The 13,613-nt window shown below is 50.2% G+C and overlaps 4 non-coding genes across 4 annotated transcripts; 1 reads left to right on the top strand and 3 right to left on the bottom strand.

Annotated features, from left to right (window-relative positions):
- Positions 1–502: 502 nt before the first annotated feature.
- Positions 503–574, bottom strand: TRNAG-UCC. The gene has a single exon. It is a non-coding gene; the product is annotated as a tRNA-Gly (tRNA).
- Positions 575–2,412: 1,838 nt separating this feature from the next.
- Positions 2,413–2,484, bottom strand: TRNAG-UCC. The gene has a single exon. It is a non-coding gene; the product is annotated as a tRNA-Gly (tRNA).
- Positions 2,485–4,769: 2,285 nt separating this feature from the next.
- On the top strand, positions 4,770–4,842 carry TRNAK-UUU. The gene has a single exon. It is a non-coding gene; the product is annotated as a tRNA-Lys (tRNA).
- A 4,363-nt stretch (positions 4,843–9,205) lies between these two features.
- Positions 9,206–9,287, bottom strand: TRNAS-GCU. Its single transcript has one exon. It is a non-coding gene; the product is annotated as a tRNA-Ser (tRNA).
- Positions 9,288–13,613: the final 4,326 nt, after the last annotated feature.

Here is a 13,613-nt window from a genome sequence, read left to right on the forward strand (position 1 = left end):
TCTGGGAGTGGCACGGAGGGACAGAGGCAGAGTGGGCAGGGAGCCACCTCAGTGCTGCTGGCACATCTCTGCACACCCATGGGGGGAGGGGAGCAGAGGTCGTCCATGTGCTGCCTGGGGTAGGGGCAGTGCACAGAGCTGCCTCCCCTCCCGGGTCTGTTACAGGAGTGGGTGGGTGGGGTCTTTTGGCCTGCAAGGTGCAGCAGGTCGGTCTAGATGATCACACTGGTCCCTTCTGACCTTAAAGGCTCTAAAATGGAGAGGGAAGTAAAGAAATTTTTTAAAAAAAATAAACCAAATAAAGTAAAGGGAAAAAAATAAAAAATAAACCAAACATTATAATAACAGGATAACTCCAAGAGCTCATTGTATAGTCCCGCCCCTTTCTTCCTCCACTGGGTGTTTAATGACCTGCAGGCCATTGATTCTCTCATTCCATTGATAAACTCATACAATGTGACTGAAATTAAACCAATACCCAGATGAGAAAACATCACATCTTTGCATTGGCTGGGAATCGAACCCAGATCAACTGCTTGGAAAGCAGCTATGCTCACCACTATACCACCAATGCATCTGGCAAAAACACCACTTATGCTTGCCCAATGAGGCTAGATCAGAATGGAGGCATTTTACTGCCTGTTAAAATGTACTGGAGTCTCGTCACTAAAAAAAAAACTACCTCCATCTTCACCTGGGTTTGAACCATCAGCCTCTCAATTAGGTCACCAAAGTGGTTAAGCACAGACACAGGTAACTACCCTACTTCCCAAGCTTGTCTATGAAGCACAAACAGGGGCACATCTAGCTAGTGAGGGAGGTGCACTGCTGGGGTTATGAGTTCAGGCCTCACCCAAAGTATCGGTTTTCATTAGCAAGGGAGCTTCCCCCACTCACTTTGTCTAATTCACATGGAAAGTGCCATACCAGGGTGAGGAGAGTAAATTCTAAACTCTGAAATGTGGTGGTGGCCCAGAAATTGGGATAAGGGGTTTGAAGAGAAAAAGGTCTAAGGATATAAAACCAGACAGTCTCCAGGGGAAGGTAGGGTACAACGCCTCAACAGGGAGCCATTCGGGGGAGGGGGTTTCACTTCCTCTGTTCAATGTCCTGAGAGGTATTTTAAGATGAAGATAACACCAGGGCTAACAGTTGACTGGCATGTCCTGGGTTAAAGAAAGGAAGGGACTTGGGTTAACAGTCGGAAGATTTGTGTTACCGTCACTGTCTGACCCCCCTTCAGTGCAGAGGTTTGTACATTGCTGGGTGGAACGCACAGACTCCTGGAGAGCAGGGGCAGCTGTTTCCATGGGAGAGCGTCGGCCCTTAGGAGACTTTCTACACTTGCTGTTTTGAAGCAATTCAATAAAATAACGGTGGAGCTACAATGTCCAGTCCAAAATTTCAGCCCCCGCCTCCACTGCAAAAATGCTATTTTAGGATCTAAACAGGAGGCTTCCGGCGCTAGGACACCTGACCAGAGAGCTCAGTGGGGGGTGTAAGAGCTGCTGACTCTGAGGGTCCTGGGCTAAATCCACTTGCAGGTGGAAGTGTTTTGATTTATTTGATGGATAATGAGCACCCGCTACCAGGGGAGAAGCCCTGCCAACCTGCTGCCACTCCAGCTGCTGCCCCGGCGGGGGGGGGGGGGAGCCCCAGGGGGCCTGCTGCTGCTCTGGCCACCCCAGGAGTGCTGCTGCCAGGGGCCACCGAGCTGCGGCTCCTCCTGCTGCCCACGGAACCACAGGAGGGAGATGATTTTTTGACAGTGACGGACGCCTCGTCCTAAAGGCCTTTGTCTGCCCCCTTCTAGTGACTGTTTGGTACAGGAATGCAGCCCTCACTCCTGGGTCTCTCCTGGGGAAATAATGTTTCTGTGCAAAACACCAAAGCTTTTGACAGAAAGGAAGAAAAGGAAATGGCCACACGATGGGAGTAGGACATAAGGAATGAAACACAAGATGCTTCTCCCATGTGCATTGACTTTGAACCTTGTTGTTTGCGGTGTTGTCTCTCATGTCCTGGGACCAACATGGATACAACAAGGGGGAGGAGGTCACATAATATCTTCTAAAGGACCAAGGAAGGGAGTATTATTTACTCCTTCTCATAACACAAGAAGTAGGAGGGGTCACCACATGAAATGAATAAGCTGCAGGTTTGAAATGAACACACTTCCCTCAAGCTGCTGGCAATGCTTCTACTAACGCAGCCCAATCTGCTGTTAGCCTTCTTGGCAACAAGGGTGCTGTTGACTCATATCCAGCTTCTCATCCAGTGTAATCCCCAGGAAGAGCACATGTTCCATGATTTCATATGGCAGAGTGTTATGCTATACGGAGTTTTCATTGATAAACTGATACAACATGACTGAAATAAAACTAATTCACAGTAGAGAAAATGTCACATCCCTGCATTGGCTGGGAATCGAACCCAGGTCAACTGCTTGGAAAGCAGCTATGCGCACCACTATAACACCAATGCATCTGGCAAGAGTCTCCCTTATCCTTGCCCAATGAGGCTAGAGCAGCATTGAGGAGATTTTCTGCCTGTTAAAATGTACTGGATTCTCATCACTTAAAAAAACAACAACTCCATCTTCGCTTGGGTTTGAACCATCAGCCTTTCAATTAGCCACCAAAGTTGTTAATCACAGGGTATGTCTAAGATGTGGGATTATTCTGATTTTACAGAAGCCTGTATTTGGAAACAGATTGTATAAAGTCGAGTGGATGTGGCCCCACTAAGCACATTAATTCGGCGGTGTGCGTCCTTGTACCAAGGCTAGTGTCCATTACCGGAGCGTTGCACTGTGGGTAGCTCTCCCATAGTCCCCGCAGTCTCCCCCGCCCATTGGAATTCTGGGTTGAGATCCCAAAGCCTGATGGGGCAAAAACAGTGTCGTGGGTGATACTGGGTAAATGTCGTCACTCAATCCTCCCTCTGTGAAAGCAACGGCAGACAATCATTTTGCACCCTTTTCCCTGGATTGCCTGGGCAGACGCCATAGCACGGCAACCATGGAGCCCATTCAGCCTTTTTTCACTGTCACTGTATCTCTACTGGATGGTGCTGACAGACGTGGTACTGCAGCGCTACACAGCAGCATCCCCTTGCCTTTTGCAAGTTAGGAAAGATGGTTACCAGCCATACCGTCCCGTCTGCTGCTTTGCAAGTTGACAATGACAGTGACCAGTTATACTGTATCGTTTGCTGCTGTCATGGGTGCTCCTGGCTGGCCTCAGTGAGGTCAGCAGGGGGCGTATGGACAAAAATGGGAATGACTCCCCAGGTCGTTCCCTTCCATAAGTTTTGTCTAAAGGGAGAGTCAGTCCTGTCTAGACTATCGGGCAAGCCTGCTAAAGAACCAGAGAGGCAAACGGCCGCTCCGGGTCAGAGCCCCAGACATCCCGCAGAAATGATGGGCTGTATGCCATTCTAGGGGGTGCCCCTGAAACAACCCCACCCATTGCTTCCCTCCTCCTCCACCCCTCCTGGGCTACCGTGGCAGTTATCCCCCCATTTGTGTGATGAAGTAATAAAGAACGCAGGAATTTGAAACAACACTGACTTTATTGCCTCTGCAAGTAGAGCTCAAAGCGGGGAGGGGAGGGCAGCCTCCAGCTGCTGTGATATTCCAGGCAGGACTGAATCTCCATTAGACAAAGCTTAAAGAAGAGAATGACCTGGAGTCATTCCCGTTTTTGCCCAGGCACCCCCTACCGACCTCACCGAGGCCAGCCAGGAGCACTCACGGTACGACGATGACGGATACCAGCCCTACTGTACCGTCTGCCATCTGGAAGGGAAGGGATGGGGATGCTGCTTTGCAGCACCGCGTCTGCCAGGAGCATCCAGTAGACATACGGTGACATTGAAAAAAGGCGAGAAATGATTTTTTTCCCTTTGCTTTCACGGGGGTGGGGGTGGGGGGGAACGACATATACCCTGAACCACCCGCAACAATGTTTGTGACCCTTCAGGCTTTGGGAACTCAGCCAAGAATTCAAATGGTTTTTGGAGAGTGCGGGAACTGTGGGATAGCTACAGTCATCAGTCGTCCCTCCCTCCGTGAGCGTCCATTTCATTCTTTGGCTTTCTGGTACGCTTGTCTCAGCTCCTTAAGTTTCAGCACTGTGTTGAGTCCCTCTTGTGGCCTCTGTCCATCATAGCCTTGGGGATTTTTTTCAACTTTTTGGCATTTTGTATTTTGGAACGGAGTTCTGATAGAACAGATTCATCTCCCCATACAGAGATCAGCTTCACTATCTCCCGTACGGTCCATGCTGGAGCTCTTTTTTGATTCTGGGACTGCATGGTCACCTGTGCTGATGAGCTCTCCAAGCTGGGCAAACAGGAAATTAAATTCAAAAGTTCGTGGGGCTTTTCCTGTCTACCTGGACAGTGCATCTGAGTTCAGATTGCTGTCCAGAGCGGTCACAATGGTGCACTGTGGGATAGTGCCCGGCGGCCAATACCATCAAATTGCAGCCACACTAACCCTAATCCGAAATAGCAATACCGATTTCAGCGCTACTCCCCTCGTCGGGAATGAGTACAGATACCGGTATTAAGAGCCCTTTATATCGATATAAAGGGCTTCGTTGTGTGGACGGGTGCAGGGTTAATGCGATTTAACGCTGCTAAATTGGATATAAACTCGTAGTGTTGACCAGGCCAGAAAGAGCAGTAAGTTTCCCCTATTGTTTCCCGCTCTTGTTTTCTTGACTAGTTTCTCCTCTGCACCAACTTGCACTTTTCCTATGTGAGCCTGGCTAGCTCAGTTGGCAGAGCATCAGACTTTTAATCTGAGGGTCCAGGGTTCAAGTCCCTGGTCAGGTGATAAACTACTCACCAAGATCTTCAGCTGTCTTGCTGGAGTCCTCTTTGATGTTGTTTTCTCTCTGCAGGATTTTCCCTTTCCTCAGAAGGGCCTTTTTGTGTGTGGGTTTGAAGGGGCAACTTCATGACAGCCCCTCTGTCCTTGCAGCCTGGAGGAATAAAGGCCTCTGGGCATAGAGCATGTTCCTTCCCTGCACACACACACACGTACAAACACACAGAATATCCCTAAGGAATTAGAATCACCTGCTGCCTTCCCCTTTCCTGCTGGATCCCCAAATGAAGATGCTCTTCAGCCTAAACCCATGTCCCCTCTTTTCCCAGTGCCCCTCAATCCCAGCCCTCAGTCCCTCCTATGCTCACTGCTCCTCACTCCCAACCAGAGCCTGCTCCTCTTCACCCTTCTCCTCTGTCCCAACCCACAGCCCCCTCCTATTCCCAGTGCCCCTCAATCCCAACCCACAGCCCCCTCCTATTCCCAGTACCCCTCAATCCCAACCCACAGGCCCCTGCTCCTCACGCTGCTCCACAATCCCAACCCACAGCTCCCTCCTTCCCTCCAGCAGCAGGTGCTTCAGACCCCCTCAGGGAGATTTTCTTGCAAGGTTTCGTGTATGAGTCTGCATGTGGATTTTACAGTATGTTAGAAATAGGTTGGGTTGCTTGCCGAAATGATCACTCGTGGCTGGTGTTGGATTCCCAGTCTCCATGTTACAGGGGCAGGAGTAAAATAAAGGGTTGTTATCCTTGTTGTGTGAATCGAGGGCAGCACAACTGTGCTTGGCAGACCCCGACTGAGGGACTCACCCTCAATTCAATATCACTTGCTAGGCAGGGGACAGGGGTTCCAAAGCCAAGTGGGCCGGGGTCTGGCTGTCAATACTAACATGTAGGTGTTAGACCAACGTTAGGACAGGGTGGCTGTGGAGGGATGAGTGAGTCCCTAGACACCATAGTGAGTACGGTGCCTTCTTAGTTTCCCCCTTTTCCACCCAGGATGGCAGGTGAACTCTACAGAGGCACCTCTGGGCTTGCACTGACTAAGGACAACAGCTGTGAGTGGGGTGCAGAGAGGGGATGGCTCATGTTAAAGGACTTTTGGTTGCTGGACTTACGAACCGTAGGCAGAAGGACACTGCCCAGCTTATTTGAGGGGTGGGTCTTTCCCTCGTGGTTTAGGTTTATGTGCTGGGGCTGCTGACATGACTTCTGCTAACCCTGGGCTTACATTGCAGTGTAGACATACCCTGAGAGGGCATCTATACTGTGACAAAATCCCGCTGGCCCGGCTGGCCTGGATGATCTGATTTGGGCTCCTGGGGCTCAGACTGGAGCCCCGGCTCAGAGACCCTCACCCCTCGTGGGGTCTCGGAGGCTGGTCTCAAGCCCAAGTGTCTACACTGTAATTTTATAACCCTGCAGCACAAGCCCCACAAGCCTGAATCAACTGACCCAGGGTTTGAGAATAGTGACTTGGGTGTGTTAATGGCAGTGTAGACATAATGCTAGGCTATGTCCACACTGCAATGAAACACCCACGGCTGCCCCGTGCCAGTGCAGGCTCCCAGGCTAGTGCCGTGGTAAATTTGCACCGTAGACATCTCGGCTCAAGCTCAATACTGGGCTCTGGGAGCCCTCAAGGTTGGGAGGGAGTTTAGCAAGCAAAACAGGTAAAATGGCAGTGGAGTGTTACCCTGGACTCAATGGCATTTCTCCATTGGTCTGTCTGCTTTGGGGCAGGGACAATTACACATCCTGCTGCTTTTGTTATTTCAAAGGGCGGTTTAGGATTTTCATTCTCACACACAGTGCACAAAGCAGGACTCAACCCTCAGTGCAAACTAAATGAGCTGCTCACAGGTTCTGGCAGCCACAATGAGCCCTTTGGTGTGAGAGCTCAGACCTGCCCCAGAGGGAGGGGGTCATCTGTGATGGGCTTGGAACACTGACCTATCAGCTCTTAACTCCCAAACTTTCAGTAACTCTATTATCAGTGCCTGTGAGTGTAATTTAAACCCTAAGAAAAGCCACACTGGGCTAGACCACAGGTCTACCGAGCTCTGTCCTCTGACAGTAGCCAATACCAGGTGCCCTAACAGTTACTCAACAAGGCACCACTGGGAGTTGAACCCAGGATCTCCCGTTTACAACACAGGTGCTTTAGCCAGCTAAGCCATGGTGCCTGCCTCTGGCTAAAACACAGTCTCTGCCCACACCTGACTCCCTGCCATCCCCACTGAGGCCTGACAAGCTTTGCTTGTGTTTGGATTCTGCAAAGCAGAGGAGCAGGTGAGGTTTTCCTTGCAAGCTCTATGTGTGTGTGTGTGTGTGTGTGTGTGAATCTTTGGCCAGGTCTGCACTACAAAGTTATTTCATCATCATTATATTGCTCAAGTGTATGAAAAACACACAACACTCCCTCGGTCAGCAGCTTGTGGCTGGTGCACACACTGCAATACCACGTCTGGTGACAAAACTGCTCTGTTTTGGTGACAAAATAAAACCACCTAGACGAGAGGCTTAGAGCTTTGTGCAGCAAACTTAAAGTGACAAATTGTCAGTTTAAATGCTGCTGTTCATTATATCACCATAACTGGCCTCCACCAGTATCCCACCATGCCTGCCATGGACTCACCTGCCCTGCATTCCTGCTACAGAGGCTGAGCTCCTCCCATTTCATAGCTCCAGAAAGTTCTGATAGCTGAGGTACTATCTACATTGGGATTAGGTTGATAGAACTGCATTGCCAGCCTAAGAAATGTAATTACACCAACCTAATTTTGTTGTGTAGACCTGTCCAAAGAATCGCACACACACCTTGGGAGCAAAATGTCACCTGCTCCTCTGCTTTACAGAATCCAAACACGAGCAACGCTTGTCAGGGCCCAGTGGGGATTGGCAGAGAGTCAGGTGTGGGCAAACACACTGCTTAAAGTAACAGCAGGTACCATGGTTTAGCTGGTTAAAGCCCCTGTTTTGTAAACAGGAGATTCTGGGTTCAACTCCCAGTGGTGCCTTACGGAGTGGCTTTTGGGGCAACTGGTATTGGCTACTGTCAGAAGACAAGATTCAGAGCTAGATGGATCTTTGGTCTAGCCCAGTGTGTTTTTTCTTATGGTTTAAATTATTCAGAGCTAGATGGACCTATGGTTTAAATTACACTCGCAGGCACTGATAATAGAGTTACTGAAAGTTTGGGTGTTAAGAGCTGACAGGCCAGTCCCCTCAATGCGGTTTTACCATTTCCACTTGCTAAATTCCCTCCCAACCTCTATAAAATTACAATGCAGACAAATGGGCTTGAGCCCAACCTCTGAGGCCCCATGAGGGGTGAGGGTTTCTGAACCCAGGCTTCAGCGTGAACACAAATATCTGCACCACAGTTTTTAGCCCCTCAGCTTTACGTCCAGGAGCCCAAGTCAGATGACCCAGGCCAGCCATGCTGCCATCTTTATCTCAGGAGAGATGGACTCTAAGGGTACGTCTCCATTGCAATGGAAGAGCAGGTGTAGCAGGCTGTGCTCAAAGCAGCACCTGGAAGCCCCATATTCACCACTCTCATATAATGATGACATGGTTTGTACAAAGTCTGCCTTGTGTGGTATCATTTCAAAAGTCTTGATCTGTTGAACATTAATATCGTGTTGGATTGTGTGTGCTCGCATTGGTTGGGAAGTTATGAAGTTTTGCTCTGTGTGAGTTACTGAGATATGTTATGAGGTTGGGAAATGCCCCCCACCAGCCTTTCAGGTGTAACAGTGGAGGAGCCAGACTAACTGCTGGCCCATTGAAGGGATCCACACTCCCAAGGACTATCCCAGGAACCGTGTACAATGCAGGCTTCTCCGAGATAGCACACATCTGGAGGACAAACACTGAACTGAGATAAATCAGAAGAGAATAATATTAATACATTCAAATCAAAGTCCCCAAACAGACTAGTATTGGTTTTTCAGCAGAAAATTTTCAGTTTGGGGAATTTTGTTTTCTCAGTCAGACCTTGCCAAGGGAAGCAGGGAGAAAATGTTGGAGTTGCCTCCTTCAGAACAGCTTGGCCTAGACACTAGCTCTGGTTCACTGCTCTGGCCTTGCTCGTGTTGAGGGTATTTTAATAATTTGGGCAGGTCCCAGGGTGTTTGGGGGAGATGATGAGGATGTTCCCTTTTGAGATAAAAACTAAGAAATACAGCACTAGAGAATTTCTTTTTTTAAGAAATCTGGGATTTAGACATTTTATTTAAAGCAAGGGAGTTCTGAGTTTCTGAGAAGGTTTTTGTTTGCAAGAAGCAACATTGTTTGATCTGTCATTGTACCAAAGGGGGAGATGGTTGTCTACAAAGGAGGGGTGAAAACTAAACGCAGCCGATGAGAATGGGATTTGAACCCATGCGTGCAGAGCACAATGGATTAGCAGTCCATCACCTTAACCACTTGGCCACCTCATCTGAGCTGTTATACAAAGGACAGAAGGAGAAATCTAAGGCCAGCAGAGCTAGGGACAATAAGGAGTTTTTAAATACTAAGCGGAAGCAAGGGCTGAATGAGCTCCCCCCTCACATCTAGTGAGGAGCTGGGGGAAAGACTTCACGAACTGACCATGTTTGCATAGACACACCTACTCTGCCTAGCTATGCAGCATGATGGGGCCGCTTTCCCAAAATGACCAGTTCTGGCTGGTGGTGGGTTACAAATCACTTTAGGAGTGAATAGAATGAAATGTTATTATCCTTCCTGCATGAGTGAAGGGCAGCAGAACATACCTAGTCCGTCCTGATGGAGGGCTGGGTGGGTGGGTGAGGAATAGCTTTTATTGGACTTCATAGAAGTGATTGAGAACATCACCCTAAACCAGGGGTCCCCAAACATTTCACACTGTGCCCTCTTAGCCATGGCTGTGGCCCCTCGGAAGTCACAGTTGAGAACATGGGCTGGGAGTGGGGCTGTTGCTTGCTGGGGAGAGGGGTGCAGACAGAGGTAAGGGGGTTGAGGCCGAGTTGGGAGCCAAAGTCCCAGGCTGAGGGTGGGGTTGGGGAAGAGCTGGGACAGAGTGGGGCTGAGTGCTGCTCCTTCCATGGGGGCTGGTTCAGGCCCTGAGGTGCCCCCATGAATGTTCCTCTGTGTCCCCCTAGGAGTCATGCCCCTCATTTTGGGAACCACTGAACCCTACTCGCTAAGCAGGGGCTAGTGATGCCAAAGCCCAGGGAAAGGGAGAACAAGTGCGGGGCCCCCAGCACTGGAGCCATGTGAAGGGGCTGCAGGAGAGGGGCTATGGCTGGTGGCCCAGGGAGTTAAGGGCAAAGGGGGCACAGGAGGGGGCAGGAGTTAGGGGTGAAGGAGGCGCAAGGGTTGGGAGTGCAGGAGCTAGTGGTAAAGGGGAAGTGGGGATCGTCCAGGGGCCATGGGGAAGTGCCAAAGTACAAGCTTTGCCCAGGGCACCATTTTCCCTAATGCTGGTCTGAGCAAACAATTGGAAATGACCCTTCAGTGAGACCAGAACCAGAGTGTAGAAAAGCCCCTTTGTTGACTGGTGGTGGCTGAGGGCTTAGGGAGATGGGTTAGAAAACAACAGGCAAGTTTTTCTGTGGAGGTTTGATTTTTGCCTGCTAGGCAAGGCTGGTGTGTGGTGTCTCCATGGCTGCACTTTCTGTCTCTGATCTGCCACAGGGAGCCAAGTCTAGACATATTCAGAGGCTCTATGCCAGGGTTTCTCAAACTTCCTTTCACTACAACCCCCTTCTGCCAAAAAAAAAAACTTACTACATGGCCCTGGAAAGAGGGACCAAGCCCCTCCACACTTGGCAGAGGCAGGGGAGACAAAGCCTGAGCCCTGCCCCACTTAGGGGAGGGCAAAACCAGAGCTTGAAGGATTCAGCCCTGGGTGGTGGGGCTCAGACATTTGGCTTCAGCCCCAGGCCCCAACAAGTCTAATGCCAGCCCTGGCGACCCCATTAAAACAGGGTCACGTCCCACTTTGGGGGCCTTTCCCACAGCTTGAGAACCACTGCTCTATGCTGAGGGGAGAGAGTTTTCCTGTGGGTGTAGTTAAGCCACTTTGCAAGAGGTGGCAGCTATGTCAGTGGGAGAAGGTATATCGGTGGGTGTGCAAGCTGTGGTGTTTACCACATTTAAGAAGTTTAATCAAACCCCATTTTTAAAACCACCTGTGGTCTGGGAATGGCAAAGGAGCTCGATGAATCAGGGTTTGTCCTTCAAAGTCCTGGAAATCACGATTCCCTACTCAGGTCATTGTGGGGGTATAGCTCAGTGGTAGAGTGCTTGACTGCAGCTCAAGTGATCTTCAAGTGGTCAGATTAGATGCTCTAATGGTAGGTGGAGGCAGGGCAGGCTCTAGGTTTTTTGCCTCCCTAAGCAAAAAAAAATTTGTCTGCCCCCGCATCCCCTTGCTGCCTGAGCCCTGGGCTCTCCCCTCCCCACACCTGCACCCCCTGCCTCCCCAGCTCTGGGCCTCCCACCACTCACACCCTCCTGCTGCCCCAGCCCTGGGCTCTACCCCCTGACCCTCACGTCCCTGCCAAGCCAGCCCTGGGCTCTCCCCCACACACACCCTGTGCTGCCCCAGCTCTCGACTCTCCCCTTCCCCCCACCAGTGCTCCCCCACCCACACCCGCCCTGCTGCCCCAGCCCTGGGCTCCTCCCCCCACTTGCACCCTCCTTCCGCCCCAGCCCTGGGTCACTGGTAACTTGCTCCCAGTTTAATAGAATAGAAAAAAGAGAGGATTGAATGTGTAACAGGGAGTTTGGTAAATCTTGGTTATTTTATTTTTGCAACAGGCTCCTGTCCACCTCCAGTAGAGTTTTCAGTCCCTATGGGGCAGCTCTCTGGGGACGGACTTGCACACTTGGGATGTTAGTGCAAAAAACTCCTCCTGGGCTGAGTAAAGGGCAGAGACCTGCCCTTAGCCTGCCCTGAGTGGGGGTCACCCAAACCGACCCTCACTCGCCAGGCAGGTGTCACCCTTCCGCCTGGGGAAAAGGCAACATGCCCCCACTCCCCAGCTCTGCCTGGCAGAGAGCCAATAAGAACTTCTATTAAAAGGGAAAGAGAATCAAGCCTGAGTTTGGGAAAACCCCACAACCACATTCAAATCTACGCTCATCAGCAACCCCCCCCCCCACCCCAGAGTACACTGGGCAGTGCTGTGCCTCAGTTTCTCACCTTGCAGTGTGACAGGCCAATCCAATGTCCCTCTGCTCTCCTCCCCCAACCCCCACTCCCCTTGGGCAGCAAAGCCCCAGGGGTGGGGGAGGGAAGGGAAGGCATCAAGCGAAACCTCAGCTTCTGCTGCCAACACTCCTTCAACTGGCTCTCAGTTTGCCCTGTTCACTCTGCGTCGCTGCCGCTCCACGGCATTGTCCTTCACCCTGCTGCTGAGAGCTCCTGTGTCGCCACTTCCCCTGCTGCCCCCTGCCTGTCTCCTGCAGCCTCTGTGTGGCCACGTAGTGGGGGAACCTCGCTACAAGTGCAGCCTGAGCAGCCTCTGTCATTGCAACACCATGGGCAGGGCGTGAACCGCCATCTGGGAGAGACTAACGCCCTGCCCCGCCCCTTCCACCTGAGGCCCCGCCCCTTCTGCAAACACCCCTGTGCCCAGCGTACACCAGCCCTTAGATCCCTCTTGGTATTTCAATGCAGGCACTGACCTGTGAGAGGAAAACATCAGCTCACAAACACAGAGACTGAATTCCCCACATTTAATCTCGCTGCACTTTCCAGAAAGTCACAAAATTCATTTAGTTCTTGCTAGGACAGAGGAAAAAAAATAAGTGACACTAAGTTTTTGGCTCAGTTAAATAAAATTAAGTGTTTAACATAGTAAAAATATGTCCTGATTCCGCTAAATAACACCGTAACATGAAATAAGAAGAGACAAATCTTGTCAGTGATGACTAATTTCGCAAATGATCTTCCCATTATTAATTTCCACGCCACCCCCACTGGAGGTCTGGGCACCTCCAGTGTCACTGCTCTGCATTCACCTTCCCCTTAGAATTGTTCTTGGACATTCCCAAATTTGGAAAATTGTGCAGTTCACAATGTGAATAGTGACCCCGGCTCCTTCCTGCACCTGCTCTACATTGCTCCACAGCAGCTTCTCCCCCTGCAGAGTCACCCCAGCACTGCAGTGCAGCCGCCCAGGGTTTTGCAAAAAATAATAATACAGAGTTTGGAGGAAAGTAAATGTTTGGGAGTTGTGGAAATAGTAAAAGGCAACAGTTGTGGTGTTACAAGAAGGGCAGTTTTTGGTTTAATAATAAAACCCAGTTATATAAATGTAACTGTATGTGCAGCTCTGTGTACTCACGTTGGATGGAAGCTTTGTAATTAAATTATACAAGAGGGTCAGGTAAAGTGGCTACTACCACCACTGTGTTTTGTCCCGAGAAGCCTTTACAGCCATTCTGAGGGGAAATGGGCCCTTTGCCCACAGAAATGGTCTATAAGGGACGGCTGCAGGCAGCAGGCGGAGAGATAATCTCATCAAAATGATTTGACTCCTGGGTAATGTAAGCAAAATCACTAAAGGAATGTCCGGGGTTTCTATTGGAACTTAACTTGGCTGCCCCTGGCTGTCTCTGGTTGTACAAGATGGACGTGTAATCGGGGTACAGTTGTGTAATAAAAAATTTATTGCAGTGCAAGGGCTGTTAGACAAAACAAAATGTTGTGTGTAATTGTGTAAGGTTTTAAAAACCTAAACTGAGACTTATGGTTTGTAACATAATGTTATGAAGGTTAAACTATGGAAGGA

The sequence above is a fragment of the Mauremys mutica genome, unplaced genomic scaffold (genome assembly GCF_020497125.1).
Source record: "Mauremys mutica isolate MM-2020 ecotype Southern unplaced genomic scaffold, ASM2049712v1 Super-Scaffold_100251, whole genome shotgun sequence".
NCBI lineage: Eukaryota > Metazoa > Chordata > Testudines > Geoemydidae > Mauremys > Mauremys mutica.